An 18424-nucleotide genomic window follows, 5' to 3' on the forward strand; every position below is an offset into this window, starting at 1 on the left:
CTTTCTTCTGAGCATGACTCTGAGGGTCGTTGGTTATTATCTAAATTGTCGAATGGTCAGCATGATTTGTATGTGATGAATATGTATGCACCTAATATTGATGATTCGTCCTTTTGGAAATCGGTTACCAAAAAACTAAATGACACCCCGCACTCTGGCAATCTTATTGTTGGTGGTGATTTCAATTTACCAATGGACCCTCTGTTTGACAGGAATTCTGCATTCCAGTTTCGTCCTCCTAAATCCCACAAACAAATGCTTAACATGTGTTCCATTACTCAGCTTCAAGACATTTGGCGTCTTCATAACCCCACTGGTAGTGATTTCTCTTTCTTCTCTTCGCCTCACTCTTCCTTCTCTCGTATTGATTATCTCTTAGTTCATTCTTCTCTTGTTTCATCTTCGTCTTCTCCGCTTATACATCCTATTTTAATCTCTGATCATGCTGCGGTCACTTTTACTTTATCATCGTTTGCCCCTCGTTCACGAGCTCGCTCGTGGAGATTGAATACCGAAGTTTTACATGATTCTTCTCAGGTTGCTGAATTCTCTGAAGATATTGATACCTTTTTTCGTGAGAACGAAGGCTCTGTCTCTTCCCCAATTGTTTTATGGGATTCCTTTAAATGTACTTTCCGTGGTCAGGTCATTAAATGTATGTCCAAACGTAATTCGGCTATTAAAAAAGAACTTACGGACTTGTCGTCTGAAATAAAGACTTTGGAAGCTTCCTTCAGGCATTCTAAGGATCCAACTTGTTTACAACAAATAAAGTTACTTAAATACAAATATAATACCATTGTTACTAAAAGAGCCTATATTGGGGTACAAGCTCAAAAATCAAAGAAGTTGCTGTTAAAAAATCGAGCTGGGAAAATCTTGGCTGCTACACTAAAATTTCAGGACTCTTCTTTTAAATCCTCGCAGATCTCTTCTATTACTGACCACGCCGGTTCTACAAAATTCCAACCACAAGAGATACTGGAAGTCTTTCGTGATTTTTATAAAAAGTTGTATACTCCCTCTAATCAGTCCTCTTTTGACCAGTGTCAAGCCTTTTTAAAATCGGTTCCGATTCAGTCGTCTCTGATGCTGATCGCTCTTTTTTAAATAAACCGATTTCCCCCGACGAAATCGAGTCTGCGATTAAAGCTACTCGGTCTGGTAAAGCTCCGGGTCCTGATGGGTATCCAATCTTATTTTATAAAACCTTTCTCCCTACACTTGTCCCCACATTAAAATCTGTTTTTGACTCTTTTATTAAAGATGGGTCTGTATCGGGTACGGCCGCTGAAGCTACTATTGTAGTGCTCCCGAAAGAGGGGAAAGATCATTCGGATCCTAAAAACTTCCTACCTATCTCTCTCCTTAACATGGAAGCAAAGATTTTTGCTAAAATACTGGCCAAAAGACTAGAATCCTTTGTCCCTCTTCTTGTTCATCCTTCCCAAACTGGATTTGTGAAAGGCCGTCTTGCGCGAGACAATATCCGCACTTTCTGTCATGTTCTCGGTGTTGCCAAACGCTCTCTACTTCCTGCCGCGGCCTTGGCCCTTGATGCGGAAAAGGCTTTCGACAAGGTTTCTTGGCCGTTTCTTCGTGCGGTTTTATGCGCGCACAATCTTGGTGACTCTTTCATTAATATGATTATGTCCTTATATTCTCAACCCAAAGCTAACATTAGAGTTAATGGTGCGACGTCTTCTTTTTTCAATCTCAGTCAGGGCACTCGACAGGGTTGTCCCTTATCCCCACTCTTCTTTTTATTATCCATTGATCCTCTTCTTCGTTTGATTGACCTACATCCTGATATCAAGGGTTTCTCTTTTGGCCCTCACTGTATTAAAACTGCTGCATACGCAGATGATGTTCTTATTTTTTCGGATGATATCGCTCTGGCAATCCCGGCTATTTCTAACATCATTTCTCTATTCTCTTCGGTTTCAGGATATACCCTAAATAAAGACAAGACGGAAATGTTCCCTTTAAATGCCTATTGTTTCCCCTCGCATATGGGATCAGCGGGCTTTAAATGGCAGTCTACACACTTGAAATACTTAGGGATTTATTTTTGTTCTACTTTGACTACCACTATTGCCTATAATGAATCTCAGACTATACTTAAAGTGCGTCGTCTTTTGGATACATGGTCTCCGAAACATATTTCTTGGTGGGGTCGCCTCCAAACTCTCAAAATGATGATCACGCCGATTATTAATTTTGTTTCATCCATGCTGCCGATTAAACTGTCAGATTCCTTTTTTCGCGAAATCGATATTCTGACTTCTAAATTTTTGTGGAATGACAAACGTGCTCGACTTGCCTACAAATTTTTGCGTCGTCCTTGTGATATGGGAGGTTGTAATTTTCCTGACTGGGAGAAATATCAGACTGCTTTTTTGGCGTCTCAAGGTGCTTTATGGTTTTCTCCGCCATCTCTGCATGTTCCTTCTTGGCTACTCATAGAACAGCATTTAGCATCTCCTTTGCCTACTGCCTCTTTTTGCACTGCATCCACTTTGCATATCCTATTTTCCCGGTCTATAATTCTTGATACAATTGCGGCGGTTAGGAAAATAGACAAGAAGGTGGCAATTCCGTTGCATAAAACCAGGTGGACATCTATCTGGAGGAATTCCAAATTTAAGCTTATCATTTCTCCCACCCTCATCTCCTATTGGGCAGACAAAGGAATCTCTCTTGTTAAACATTTATATGGTGCTTCTGACGAACCATTACCCTTCTCTACTTTGGCTCAGAACCATTCCTTAACAAATCTTGATTTCTATACTTTTCTTAAAATTAAGGTGGCCATTGCTAAAGTTCGTCTTCATCCTTCTTCTTCTACTATCTCACTTTTTAATATTTGGATTAAATCTGGTCATGTTGCCTCCAAAATTTATAAATTTTTGTCCTCTGCTTCACTCCCTGAACAGACGGTTGCTCATCGTAAATGGTTACATCATTTTGATCATGCCACTACAGAACATATTTCCTCTGAAACTTGGCAATCAATTGGTAAATTCTCTCTTCGTAATAAAATCGCACCTTCTTTAATGCAGTCTAAGTTTTTTTCTATTAATCTTCTTCATTGGACGCCTGTACGTCTTCACTCACTTAACCTTAAAGAAGACAACTTATGCTGGAGCTGTGGCCTGTTGGCAGGCGACTTTCCTCATATGTTTTTTCATTGTTCCTTGCTTCAACCTTTTTGGAACCTCATTCAGAAACATCTCTCTCTTATCTTTGGTATTGAGCTCCAACTTTCCTTCCCCGTAATTTTATTAGGCCCACTGGCTGCCCCTACTCCTCTTCCTTTAGATCCATTGGAGTTACAGTTGTTGGATCTTCTCCTGACTGTAGCGGTGAAAATTATTCTTATGGAGTGGAAATCCTTTTCATCGGTTTCCTATCATACGTGGTGGGCTTGGGTCTCCTTTTTACGTAGTGCTCATACTTCGGTTGATCAAGCTCACCTCTCTCCATCTATCTCTAGTGGGGTTTGGAAAGCTTTGGATGATTATATGGAATTGTCTTCCAAGGGGTTGGTTCCTCAATTTCCTTTTGATGTGTCTGTCTAATTGTTGTCTGGTATTTGGTCTCTAGGCTGGGTTAGTCCTGTGGGAATCCTTCTTCTCTCTTTTTTCTCTTCTCTCTTTACTGTCTTCTTTTCCTACTCATTCTCTCTTTACTTTTTCTCTTTTTCTCCTCTCTTCCTCTTTCTGTTTCCTCCCCTATCCCCTTCTCCACATTTGATAGTGATACATTTGTTTTAATGCCTTGGTAGAGGTTTTTACTTGAATGAAATCTATAGCTCTCATGGGCTATTGTTCATTATATATATATAATATCTTGATTTTCCTATCAATTTTAGCCCTTTTTGCATATCTCTATTGCATCGATTGTATCACTTGTATTGCATTGTATATTCATTATTCTTACCATTATTCTCATCAATAAAATTTTCTTGAAATCAAAAAAAATACAATACATGGGAAACTGTACCAAACAACTATATACAAACATTGTAAACTATAAAACGTGAAAATGGTGTATTTTGCTTTCTGTCGGCTGCTTCTTGTGAGGAAAGACATCTATACTCCTCTACTCAAGGTACCCTTTAATTTTGGGCTGCTGTGCTATACTCACCCTTCACCGAGAAGCTGCCTGTACCTGCCTGACTCTAAAAAGACAGCAGCAATCTCCTCTTTCATGCCTCGTCTGCACTCTTGCCTCAATATTTGTTTTTTGTGTATAGTGGAGAATTAACTTACCAGCGCTTCTTCATTGGTTGCCCCTTGTTCCGCTGTAACTGCTCAATCGCTCACTTTGGTCCGCATTTGTAGAGTCCCCGAGTGCTTTTCAGACAAGATGGCGCATAGCACATGTTAAGATCGTACCTTATCTGCGATAGTGCTCCTAACAGCATTTGATGTATTATGTCAGCGGGATCCCAGGCAACTAACCCAGCGATCCATCTGACGCCTGTGTGTCTAATGCCTTGTAGCTGCATCTGTTCATAACCTGCCATACCTGCCTGTCTCAGTGCCTGACCGTAAAATGGAGGATGTTGCCTCACACCCACCCCACTGATTGTGTTGCGCACAGTGCTTAGCCTCCACAACAGGATAGCTCGTTAAAGCAGGGCAGGCCCCTTAATCACAGCACAGCTTCAATGCATTACTGCAGTAGCGGCACCGGATCAATTGCAACTATGCCTGCATGCCTCAAGGCCTGACTCTTAAAAATGAGGGTTTTGCTTAACAGCCAAGTCACTGTGTGTAGTGTACATTGTGTTAAACCTTTTCTGTAGGTAAGCTCTCTAAAGACAGCGCAAGAAACCGCAAGCACAGCGCAAGCTCAAAACCTTATTGTGGGGATGAAAGGACTGTTTTCAAAATCAAGTGTCTACTTCCAACAATTTCCTGTGTTTACCAACATCAAGCTGCATAGCTGCAGCTGATAGTCCTTATAATTCGACAACACCAATCAGTAACAATAAGGTAGAGCTACTCTTTACTGGCTGTGTCTGCCACATATCTGTAATAACAGCTCTTTGCCGAGAAAGATCCTGTAGGTGACAAAACTACCCACCGTAACTGTTCCCTACTCTGCAAGGGGTAGCTGCATTAACCAAGCCTTAACTGTCACTCAGAGCAGGGCGAGTTAAAATTCCAACAAAAAGAGTGCATTTAATGGTGTTACCAACAAAAAGAGCTCAAACTTCTAAATTACTGTGGCCCAGTTGCCATTCCTTCTGCTGGTTACACATCCAGCACCACCATGGTGGACAAAGACTCTAAAGCACACTACAAACGCTCCAAAGCTGAACCGTCTCCATCTGACTCTCCTATCAAGCAAAAGGCATATATGAATAGCACGATGGAAATGATCCTAAAAAAACTGGCGGATGTTCACGACCTAGCAAAATCAACCAAACAAAACACGGATGCTATGCAGCTTGCGTTGACTGCCATCTGGGCTGACATGAACACAATCAGCTCTAAAATCGATGCCGCACAACAGAGAATCAGCGATGTAGAGGACTCCTCGATTCGCTCCAGCAAAGATATTATGTCCCTCCTTGCCATCAGCAGCAGTCTTAAAAGACAAGCAGCAGAGCTTGAAGACAGGAATAGGAGAGGTACATTAGAATTTTTGGAATGCCTGAAGGGACAGAGGACTCTGCAGAGTCTTGCATTTCCTACTTAGAGGACTGGATTCCTCAGATCACGGGCATAACATTTCACAAGAAACTAGAACTGCATCGAGCACACAGGATACCTACAGATAACTCAGCTGCAAGGAAATCTATTCTCCCATTCATCTGCAAGCAGCTGAGATATCAACACACGTAGGCCATTCTCAACTTTGCACGCAAGAACCGTCAGATCACTTGGAATGGTCAAAAAATAACACATGACTAAAAATCTACTGTTGACACAAGAAAGTGTTCCTCATGCTAAGGGACAGGCTATGGGAAATAAACATCCAATTCTTATTTGCTGGTCCCTAAAGATTCAAAATCACATCACAGAGAATGGTTGGCTCCACTTCTTCAATGACCCTATGACCTGTCAAATTTCCTAGATGGCGCAGTCACACAGGGCATGGATCATGTTAACTCCTTCCCTGACAAAAGGAAATCATAAGATCCTTTTTTTCATTCCCAATTACTTTCCTCTATAACACAGCTAATTTTTGCCTATTGGGAGGGAATTCTCTTCCATAGCTTTGAGTATATGCGGTCTGTCTTATTGCTCATCTGTACTCAGGTTTACGTTTTCCTACTTAATATGTATACTTAGGCTTATTGTTATCTCACCTTGGGTGGTTCAGTTGTACTGTCCGGATATAACAGATCTTGTCAGTTTCTTAATACAGAACTAGAAGCTTACGAAAAGCACCATGGTCACTGTAAAACCTCACAATGAAATGTTTTAGATCTCTTGTTACAAAAATGTTTTAGATCTCATGTTGAAAAAATGCTTATTGGTATCTCACTCTGGGTGGTTCAGCTGTACTGCTCAGATATAATAGCTCTTGTCAGTTCCTTAACACAGAACTAGAAGATTACGAAAAGCATCATGGTCATTGTAAAACCTCACAACGGATAGTTTTTGTTCTCATGTTACAAAATCAAGTTTTAGTTAGTCCTTCGAACACGTACTTGTCATTTACACTTTAGAAGGTTATCTAATGTTTAATCAATGTCTTTCTCCAAGTTGACGGATTGGCGCTCCTGCCGTCGCACCTCTGACATTCGATGTCCTCTGGGATAGGGAGGAGCAGGAGGGTGTAGGAGGGATTGGAGGTTCGGGGGTGCTTGTTTTTCATATTTGTTTTTTCATTCTCCTTTCATTATCATTTTTATTTTCATTTTTGGCCTATTCTTTTGCTCAATTTCCCTTAGAAGTGAAACCATCAGTTCTCCACCTAGACACGTTGATCTACCTGCTTTTAAACATTTCCTATTAAGAACTTCCTTGGGCTTATCACGAATCAGGAGACACTACTGAACTTAAGCATTAGTATCATCGTAAACTCATGTCAAATCTTTACTACATGCACATACAATGACACATACCTTCACTGACAACCTCAATATTGTTTCCTTGAATGTGAAGGGTCTTTACCACCCGATTAAACCTCGGAAAATTATAGACTACCGAGCAAAGACCAAAGGTGACATTTTATTGTTACAGGAAACAAAACTATCTAGCAAGGATTCACAATACATCAAACATAACTGGATATCGCATGTTTCATGCTCACCAGCGGAACACAAAAATAAAGGTGTAAGCACCCTAATAGCATAGAAATCCAACATAACCCTTGAAACATAATCTCATGATGAGAAGGGCAGACGCCTAATCACTCACCTGCACAGAGGAGATGAGTCCACATATGTCGTAAACATATACGGTCAAAATACTGACAAGCCCAATTTTTGCAAAAACATATCCAAAAAGATAGAGTGCCACCCCAAGACGATCTAACCATAGTAGTCAGTGACTTCAATCTCCCACTAGACCCTAAAATAGACCGCCAATCCACTTGCAAATACCACCCTACAAAATCTCAGGGCGTTGTACAGAAAATTTGCTCTAAATATAATCCTACAGACTCTTGGCGCCTTCAACACCCTGACTCTAGGGATTACTCATTTTATTCAACACCACATAACTCATATGTGAGACTTGATTGTACACTTATCTCGGGCTCATTTACACATCAATTTGTCCATACTAATATTTCACCTACACTTGTGTCTGATCACTTATGCATTCACACTATGTTAGCTGTCAGCCACTCTAAACCTCCAATTAAAAGATCCTGTTTCAACAACAATGTTTTAACAGATCCCAATGACAAAAAGAAAATCGAAGATGCGATTACGGATTATTTTAAAAATAACAATCTCCCAGAGACAAATGTCTTCACTCTCTGGGTTGCATTGAAAGCGGCAGCTCAATGAAATCAAAACGAATATCAACCAAGGTTATAATGCAGAACTAATTAAGCTAGAACAGGAGATTAAACATCTGGAATTATCGCATGCCAACTCTCTAAACAATATTATTCTCAACCAATTTACACAAAAGAAGTAAGAGTACAATATAACTTTAAGTGAACGTGCAGGGGTATGGATAAACAAATTTAAGGGTCTCAAGCTCTCCGAAGCTAGCAAAGCGGGTAAAATGCTTGCCTCTTATCTCAAACACAAACAAAACCAACATAGTATTATATAAAACAAAGATGCAAACAACCAAACACATACTAAACCTAGGGATATTTTAAACTGCTTTAAAAATATTACAGTGCCCATCCCTTATCTCTGAAAAAGCATTTGCCGATCTCGCAACTGATGAGAATTAAAAGAATAACATCACAAAAGGAGGATTGTGAACAATTGATGGATAATCAGTTGAAGAGATATAGGTCCAGAGGTTATCCAGATTCCACTCTGTGTGAGGCAAGAACGACAGTGTCCAATAAAAAAAGAGAAGATCTCTTACAAAAACAAAACAAACCCACAGCGAAAAAGGAGGTGTTTGTTTTAAAATACTCTAATCAAGCTTCACAAATCAAAAGGATCATCTGCAAGAGATGGGAACTTATTGAAAATGAACCTGACTTTCACGGAATTATCACAGGAACACCCCTATTTGCTCACACTCAGGCTCAAAATCTTCGAGAATTGTTGAAAACACAGAGGAAAGATACATCGAGAGAATGGAAGGGGATGAGGAAGTGCCACAATTGTGGCCAATGTGGGAATGTAATCACAGGGAAGGAATTTCAACACCCGCACACTGGAAAAACTATTCCCTTAAGGCATACCTCCGACTGCACCACTGAGAATGTCATATATGCAATCAAGTGCCCTTGTGGACTGACTTACTTGGGCAGAACAAGTAGAAAAATAAAAACACGGATAGTGGAGCACAAGAGCCGCATACGTAACAAAAACACGAATTCAGCACTAGCAGCACATTGGATCAAGGCAGGACACACCATTCCACAGTTAAGATTCACTATTCTTGAATGCATCACACCACACACAGGAATTGACATTAATACCACACTGTCACGTAAAGAGACACAGTGGATTCTCATGTTAGGGACCGTAATCCCTGGGGGTCTCAATGACCATTATGAGCTTTTGTGTTTTCTGTAAAAATGTTTCATAGAACATTCACATCAAGCATTAACACTATGATCTTTTGTGTTTTTCATAGAAACGTTTTTTATCAACATTAAAATGAGTGATTCAAGATTGTGAGGGGTATTTAACATATTTCATAACGACTATTTATTTTTTTATTTTTCTTATTTTTCTTATCATTTCACACTTATGGTTCTTCTTCTTTTTTGTTTAATTATTGGGCTCGGGGGCTGAATAAGGAGCGCCATCTTGGATAGGTCACATTCAGAGTCCTATGTCGATGTTGTTTGTCCAAGCATAGGGCGGTACGCCGTCCTCTCTGTTAGATTAAGTTTGGCTACTGACTAATGGCTCCGGAAACACACGAGGAGCGGTTAGACCTTTTTGAGCTGCACGCTTTAACTAAGAAGGTAGGGGGACCTCTTAAATTCATTTAGAACCATTTAGGATTCATGACACATACCCCGTTATTTATTTACTTAATCGTGTTGGTTTCAGATACTTCATAAACACGAAGGGGGTGATTACCAATTTCGAGGGTTCTGATCTGACCATGGAGTGTAATTGAGGCAGAATTGTGAGTATTGAGCCCGTTATTTTTAGTGTGACTCGAATTAACTTGTTGAGGACGGTTAGACATTAGCATTTTGTTCATTTCAATAGGAAGAGAAGTTCGCAGATTGAATCTTATGAAATAGACCTTCTGGTCTTTTTTCCTGGACGTCATAAGGTATTTTGCCCGTATTTTATGTTAACACACTTCACTTGTGTGGCACTGAGTAGATTCAGATAACTTTGGGAATTTTATTCACTTTAGTACACAAGGGTACTCAGTTTGTTTTCGTTTTCATGGTTTCTTTGTATTCTTGTTTCTCACGGTGGGGACACATAGGTTTTCTTTCATTCTTCTTTTGTCGTTTTGCGGTATGATAAACCCACAGTAGCAATTTTACAATTGATGGCAACTGAATTATGCTCATTACTATTATGAATTTCAACTAATTATCATTACAATGGTTTTCTGTTGTAGATTCGCTTTCTGACTGGCTCCGAGGAGTTTAAACCTCACTAATGTGGACATTCATATATGATTTCCCCTGATGAAGGGTTCTGAATGAACCCGAAATGCATTGGGTTATGGATGATTGTTTATGCATTTAAATGTGTTACATACTTTTCAAAAACAGAGACATTGATGAGTTTCTTGATATGTATCACCTTATAATTGATTTGATTATTAGACTGTTGTAATATTGGAAACAATTTTTGAAGCATTTCTGAGTAAAAGAAGCTTTTTGAAGAATTGTGATTAATAACTTTTGTTCATAAAAATAGGCCTTAGCGCCAGCAAGCTGTGCATTGCTTCAGTCTTGGGGTTTCCTCTAGACTCATACATAAGCATCGTCCCCGGGTGACAGGTACCTTCACCCATAGCACTGCACGCAAACATTTGATTACACTCGTGAACATTTATTATAAAACTTGAGAAATAGGTGTGCAGACCCACCCATATTTACATTGTCTTAAAAATATTTATGACACCCTATATCAGAGCTTTCCAAACTCTGTGGCGCGACACAGTACTGTGTCGCCTGCCATGTGTGAGTGTGTCGCACGACGATGTCTGAGGGGGGCAGATTAGGGTGAATGCTCTCTGGGACATTTGCATTGTGATGCAGAACGCGGAGAAAGGAGAGGCGATGCGCATTAAATGCCCTGTCAGTCCACGGAGCCGCCTTTGCTCTCCATCCCAGGCGTTTGGAACTGTAAGTTTATAAATTTAAAAACTCTCCATTAAATTGTATCCCCTGTGCGCCATAGAAACAGAGAACCCATCATTAATAACTTGTCCCATATCCCACGATTTGTTAACACAGGAAAACTAACACTCTATTTCAGGTTTTGTAGGGCCTGCAATTTAAGCACTCTTAAACCAAAACCCCATTGTCTGTCATGAACAAGCTGGAGCAGTAGCTTGGAGATTGAGGAACAAGTGTGATTGTCTTTCAACACTAAATGCAATTGCGTATTCACAGCCCCCTCTCCCCCTAAAGAAAAAGCAGCTGCCCCTCCCTCCCCATACCTTGAACTCTTGTAACCTCCTGTGACATCTGAGAGAAGCCCGAACGGTAACTGCTGGGAGAGAAATGTGTGCCGGCAAGGAATGTGGAAGGAATACGCAGGAACAGGGCGAGGAGGGAGAGCTTTCTCACAACACAGCCTGAGTTTGGAAAGCTGTGGAAGGTACAACATGATTTTACAATTGCTAAGCAGATTAACTGTCCGCATGTTACAGGTTTGTCCTGCGGTGGTTCCCGTCCCTCAGCCCTCATAGACTTGTGGGGGTGAAATTTTTATTCCTCACCTTTTTCGATCCACTCACAGCACAATATTCACTCTTACAGCTCTCTATGCGCTGAAAAATAGGTGCCTGTCCCTGACCAGAAGGGAGGGACAGAGACCCTGGAGGGGGTCCTATGCTTTGCAAGGTCAGTGCTCCTTCCGCTTTGGAGGCGACAATAACATAGTCTTAAATTAAACAGCCCTGAATGGGTGAATGGATGCCATGCTGGGGTCCTGTCTGGGAATATGCCCTTGGTTTTTATAAGTTCTTCCGTTGAGCACATTTGACTGTGAGAGACACAGGGAGAGTAAGATCTGCCCAGGACCATAGTGCCAATATCAGCAACATACCCCTCCTGCACAGCAGAGCAATTTGATAATAAAGAACACACAAGACACATTGTTTGTTGGAGAAAACATTGCTGCAGGCTTTATTTGCATAATAAATATGTGTCCTTGTGTAACTAAACTGGTGCTATGTAAAGCGCTCTGATGCCCGATATATTCAGGCCTAGTTTGCGCTATATATTAATCTTTACCATCGATTTATCTTTTGACTCTGTTCAATGCTCTGTTGCCTTATTAGACTTAAAAGCTTGACAGTTTCAGAGAGCTCATCACATTCACTCCCATGTGCCAGCATTAAAAAAACAGACCAGGTTGTTAATTGCAACACCACGTGACCACAGTTCTTGGGCCCTGTCTTCATAAACTAGAAATTCAGCCTCTTAGACCCCGCTATGATACTCATCACCCTCCATGACAAGACTCTGGCAAAAATGGTGCGCTACCTATATTTCCTACACTCTTTTGATATGAATTCATTTTCACCTGCTCCCTTTTACTGGGCAATTTACAAGACCACATCCGGCTCATGATCAACACTGGGGCCCTAGACAGTTATGCTGCATGCTGGGGGGTGGTTTTGTCACTTAATGTCGGATCTCAAGGGTCTGAACAAGATAGCTTAAAACTGCACTCTGACAGAAACACGTTGAAATCCCCTATTAAGACTCCGCAAGATGCTCAAACTGAAAATCCTTGATCATCTATCTGTTTTGAATTATTGTTGCCTACTGACATGTCAAATAGAAGACATTTTGTGTGTTGCCTACTAAATTATGCACAAAAAAGCCAAATACAAAATGTAAAATTTTAATAGACTCTGTAAATATGAGGGAATTTGAAATTGGAAGCTAAAAAGAACACTGCTAACCTTAACTAGATTTATGGGAGCATCAAAGTTCAGGAAAGAGATTCTAGTATGAAACATTGGTGTGCGCATTGCAAGCATAAAAGACAGAGTGATATGCTAGAGCAGAGCTTTCCAAACTGAGGTTCTTCCTTGCACTAATAATTAAATTTGTATTAGAAGCCAATCTGGAGGGGGTGCTATGTGATGTTGCTGTTGAAACCTATGGTGCGTTGATCTCTCCGCAACGTTGTGTAGCTAAGCTTGCAGGGCTCTTGTTCTGAGATCCCATCTGTTAATAAAAGAAAGGGCGTCATAGCCCCTGGGCTGATATTATGTTGCTTAATGTATTTCTGCCTCCATTATTACAATGCTTGTGTTCCAAGTTCTAAGCCTGTGACGACTCTGAATTATGTTCCTGCATTGTATTTATGTTGTTATCATTTGCCAACTTGAGCTGTGATTGAGAGGCATAGTTACAGAAGAGTGAAAAGATAAAAGTAAAGATCCTTAGAATATTATGTTTTTTGAAACAGAGAAGCAGATGCACAGTCATCGCTGGGATTAGTCATCCTTCTTATCTTCAACCCTTTGAACGTTTTTACGATTTATAGTGCTTCACAGAAACTCATTGATAAATCTTGCACTTTTGTGCCTAACAGACCAGGGGCTGACCAGGCTACTCCAAATTTCAGAAGATACTTTTCCATTAATGTGAATCGTGTAGTCACAGAAGCAAGCTGCCTCAGTTCGGCTTCTGTACTTAGTAAAACAATTATCCCTTCCCTAAATTAGACAAAAAAAAGAACAAGGGTGGGTTTTTCAAGAGTTGATGCAGCCGGGCTAGGGTGGCCTTCTTGGTCCTGGGCTGTCTCAATTCCTTGAGCTGTCCTCATGATGTTCCATCATGTCAGCTGGGTCTTTCTTGGATCATGCCACTCCTCCTGGCAGGTACAGTCCAGCTTCTTGTGCATGCAGGTAGGCTTCCTTTGCTCTGCTTGTCAAATAGCAAGACAGTTCTGTAGGTAGTTTCTCGACCCTCCAACTCTGGTTGTTTGTACATTCCGAAAGTCCCGTTTCAAGAATGCTGTTTTGTTTTTTTGCTGTTAAGTAAATTCTTTGTTTATATTTATGACTTTCAAAATAAAATTGGTTGAGATTCCATCTCTGTGTTTACTGCTTACTCTTCCAGTGTAAATTCATTGTCATATAGCTGGGTCTGAACTGAGGGGGTGATTTTGTTTTTGTGCCGTAAATCACAGCGGCATGTGTCAATGTGTGGATGATTATATTCTTGTTTCAGGGCGAACCCTAACCTTGCTTACACCCAGTTTTGCCAGTCACTGTCTTTGTTAGAACATATTCGCAATTGCTTTATTACCCTTCCTGCTTTCTCAAATTTGCTTAAAAATGCACCATTTGCCTACTATTTTGACAAAATGTTCTCGAGGGAGCCCCCCTTAGGTGGTTCGGCCTTGCTCGCTGCGCTCGCTCGCATTACTGTGTTACAAGATGAAGATTGTCTAAAAGGTGTGTCACCAACATGAAAAGTTTGGAAAGCTGTGCCCTATATAGTAACAATCAGGATTTTAATCTGCAAAAGTGCTCATACTACCTGGGTAGATTGTACCTCCCAAAACTTACCAAATCTGATAGGCTTGCACTTGGTAAACCAATAAGTGATTCAGAAGTGTCTAAGACCATTAAATCCCTGAAGGATAACAAGGCACCGGGACTGCTTCACAGCCAAATTCTACAAAACATTCACAGATCTAATACAAACAACCATGTCAAAAGTATTCAATAATATAGCTAGCTTAGGGTGTATAACAGATTCAATGCCAGAAGCCAACATTATAGTTATCCCAAAAGAAGGGAAAGACCCCTTACTTCCAAAAAATAATAGACCAATATCCCTCATAAATGTAGCCTGCAAAATGTATGCAAACATATTGGCCCCTAGACTTAAGACATTCCTTCCACAACTGATGAGCAACTCCCAAGTAGGCTTTATTAAACACTGCATGTCAAACAACAACACCTGTCTTCTATGCCATTTCCTAGAAAACGTGTTCTATAACCCCACTCCTTCTATCGCTATAACTCTAGACGCAGAGAAAGCATTTGACAGAGTATCTTGGTCATTTTTAAACCAATGCATCACTTCATTGATTCCTTCATAAAAATCGTCATGGCACTATATGCGAAACCAGACACATGGTTTGCGAATAATGATTCCCTCTCTGAGTCAATCAACCCTTCAACAAGTTTGCCCTATTTGCCCTAGAACCCATCACAGGACATAAAACAAAACACCGAAATTGCTGGGATAGGTTTTAATAACTTTCAGGTTAACTAGCTGCATATGTGGACAACATTTTGATAGTCACAGAAAATCTTGGCCCCTCAATTAAGGCTCTGATGCACACATTAGAAAATTACTCTGCACACTCAGGCTATACGTTGAACAGAGACAAGTCTCAAGTAAAACCTTTAAATATTCACTGTACGAAAGAGATTTAAGGTAACTCAGGTCTGGCATGGCAACCTAGATATATAAAATACTTGGGTGTCGACTTTGGAAACAATATAATAGACAAACTACACCACAATGAAACCACTACCCAAGACTAGACAAATGGGACCCCAAATTCATCACTTAGTGGGGCAGAATCGAAATGATAAAAATTGTTATCACCCCGCTAGTAAATTATCTCATCAACATGCTACCCCTCGTATTAACATAATACTTCCACCACAAAATAGATAACCTGATCCCAAAATTAATTTGGCACGGTAAAAAGGATGGAATAGCCCTAAAAAAACTCAGGCTAGATAAATCTCTGGGGGTGTTAACCTGGCAGATTTTACATACCAAACTGCCTTACTAGCAAAGCAGGGTTCCTATAGGATTTCTCATCCTAGCAACTACATACCAGTATGGTTGGAAATAGAAAAGGCCATTTCAGACAAACTAAAACCTCTTATCTTACTAACACCAATTCAAAAAAACTAGTTAGATCTAAATCTATATTCAAAAACACAAAAACATCACTCTTGAAACTAGACAAGAAACTCAATTCAAGCATAAGATTCTCAAACATGAAATCCCTATGGAATAACCATAATATTAAGTACAAAGGTAAACCCATACACTTTGAGGCTTGGATAGTTAGGAGTATCTTCTTTCCTCAACAATTGGAACGTTTATCATATCCTTTAACTTTTACAGAAACAAAAAATACATAAGGTTTATATAATCTCATCGGATCCAGGCTAGATTATGCCAATGCACTTTTCTTAGGCCTCCCGGATTACTTGGTCCAGCGCCTGCAGGTGGTACAAAATTCCGCAGCCCGTGCGATTTTTGGTCTACACAGGCGAGCACGAGCCTCTGGGTTGTTGCAGTCGCTTCACTGGCTGCCGATCCGGAAGCGGATCATGTTTAAATCCCTGACATTGATGCACAAAGCATTGTTTGGCTCAGGTGCGGGATATCTGCAGAAGAGACTGATTTTCTATCGCCCTGCCCGCTCACTGCGCTCCGAATCCCTCTTTACTGCTGTGGTCCCGCGTGTGAGGAAAGCCCGCATTGGGGGGCGCTCTTTTAGCCTTAAGGCCCCCCAGTTGTGGAATTCGCTTCCGCTGGCTCTACGTAGTACCCCCAATTTGCTTCATTTTAGGAAAAATTTGAAGACCTGGCTTTTTAATCTTTTTGTTTAGTGGCTGTCTTCTTCTTTTGAGTTAACTTTTTCTTGTTATGTTGTTCTACACTTGAGCTGTATGTGGAAAGCGCCGGGACACTCTGTGAGAGTAGCCGAGCGCTATATAAACACAATTTAACATAACATAACATAACAATATGGAATTTTATAATTTTCCTAAAATCAAAGCGGTTTAAGCTACATAAAACAACCCCTTCTCTACCAAGCTGCATCACTAAAATTAACAAGTTGGGACACTAAGTCTCCTACATTTACAAACTCCTACATCCTAAATCCTCAAACTTAAATAAAAATCGAATTATGTTCTGGGAACAACATTCCACTAGCCCCCTGTCTGAAGCACAGTGGACCCAAATATGGAAATCAATTACCTACAATCAAATTACCCCTGTTTTATCTCAACCAAAACTTTGGCTCATCCACAAAGGTTAATGGACACCAGCATGTTTACACATTATTGGATCTCTTATTCCCTTGTGCAATTAAAATTGTCCTGAACAACTGCGAAGACACACACAAGACTACATTCAAATGCTGGATACATTGGATCATACTTATCAGGGGACAATTTCGCTCTCTGACAGTCCCCTTGAAAATCGTCAGTCAGACATATCTGTGACAGGTTAGATAACTACTTCACCACAAACAAACCACCTTGACAAGTTCTTAGATACACTATTTCTTAGTTAGTCCCCTTCACAATATTTCTATTACACTTACTTACACCCGTAGGAGAATTCATTTCCTATTTCCACCTACACGTCACAATGTACTAATGTTTAACTTAAACCGCACTTGGGAAAGTAACAAGTACATGATTTAATCAGCTCTACCTCTCTTTACTTCCGAATATAAAATCGAATATCAACCAGTGTACATTTCCTAAGGCCACCTATTGTTTTGTTTTGAATTATTTTGGATTATTATCAATTTGAACTGTATCATTTGTTTATCGATTTGCAACGGATTTATCTTCCTGTATCTCATTATTGCTGTGTATTATCACCAATTATAAGCAAATCTGTATCTTATATGCTTTTTCCTTCAGTACACTGCTTATTTTTTGTAAATTAATAAAATCTTTTGAAATGTGTAAACCTAAGTGTTTAAACTCATAAACATCTGAAATTCAACAGTTATGGTTAACTGAAGAATCTACAACCTGTGCCCTCACCATGCACAGTGTTGTCATCACTGATGTAATTTCAGATGATGTTGGATATTAAAGCCTTAGGGTGGGCTTCCCCCCAATATTTTGCCAACCTCCTCCACTTTTCAAACTTGATTTTGCTGGCTTTAGAACTCTGTACATTTTATAACTGCTATCCAGTGCTAAAATGCTTGTGCTCTCGCACTTAAAATGGTAATATTGACTCATCTCAATTGTCATATTTAATATACTTATAAGTCCCTAGAAAAGTGCACTACAATGTGGCCAGGGGTGGTAAATTAAATTCTACTAGTAGGCCGGCACCACTCATTGTGCCATCTGCTAAAGAAGCTCTCAGGGCTATCAGATCAAGTAAGGGTAGAAGGCATAGGATTAACGTAGTGTCCAGCAAGTTATGTTTGAGGAAGAGGACTAGATCCAGCAGACAGAGAGCATTACAGAAACCTAAGATGGCCACAAGGGAAGCTAAGCCGGAGTCACAAGCGAGCGCACTAGTGCTGCACGACAATCGCGCTGAACCAGGTGAGGAGCCCGCTCTGTTGCGCACTTCACCTGGATCTGAGGAGGAAACGGACTTTCCAGAAGACTCCTTGCGAAGTAAGCTAGGAAAATAGCGTCGCGACTGAAAAAATAAACTTTACCTCTTGAAAGCAGCCAGGTCCTAATCTGCAGAAGAAGAAGTAAGCCTGTTCCATTTTTTGTGTATTTTAGCGGAGCATGCGCACGACGTTATGAGACAGTTGCCCAACTTTGGTCATGCGCAGGGAGTTGTTTTCCTGGGCATGCGCTTAAAAGAATAGCGGTTGTGTTCCAAGCATGCTCAC

At 40.4% G+C, this 18424-nt stretch overlaps 1 long non-coding RNA gene across 1 annotated transcript in view; it reads right to left on the reverse strand.

Moving 5' to 3' along the window:
- LOC144771854 (uncharacterized) overlaps positions 1-18424 on the reverse strand; it is a 385300-nt gene that overhangs the window by 87858 nt on the left and 279018 nt on the right. The window lies entirely within an intron of this gene.

The sequence above is a fragment of the Lissotriton helveticus genome, chromosome 8, assembly GCF_964261635.1.
Source record: "Lissotriton helveticus chromosome 8, aLisHel1.1, whole genome shotgun sequence".
Taxonomy (NCBI): Eukaryota; Metazoa; Chordata; class Amphibia; order Caudata; family Salamandridae; genus Lissotriton; species Lissotriton helveticus.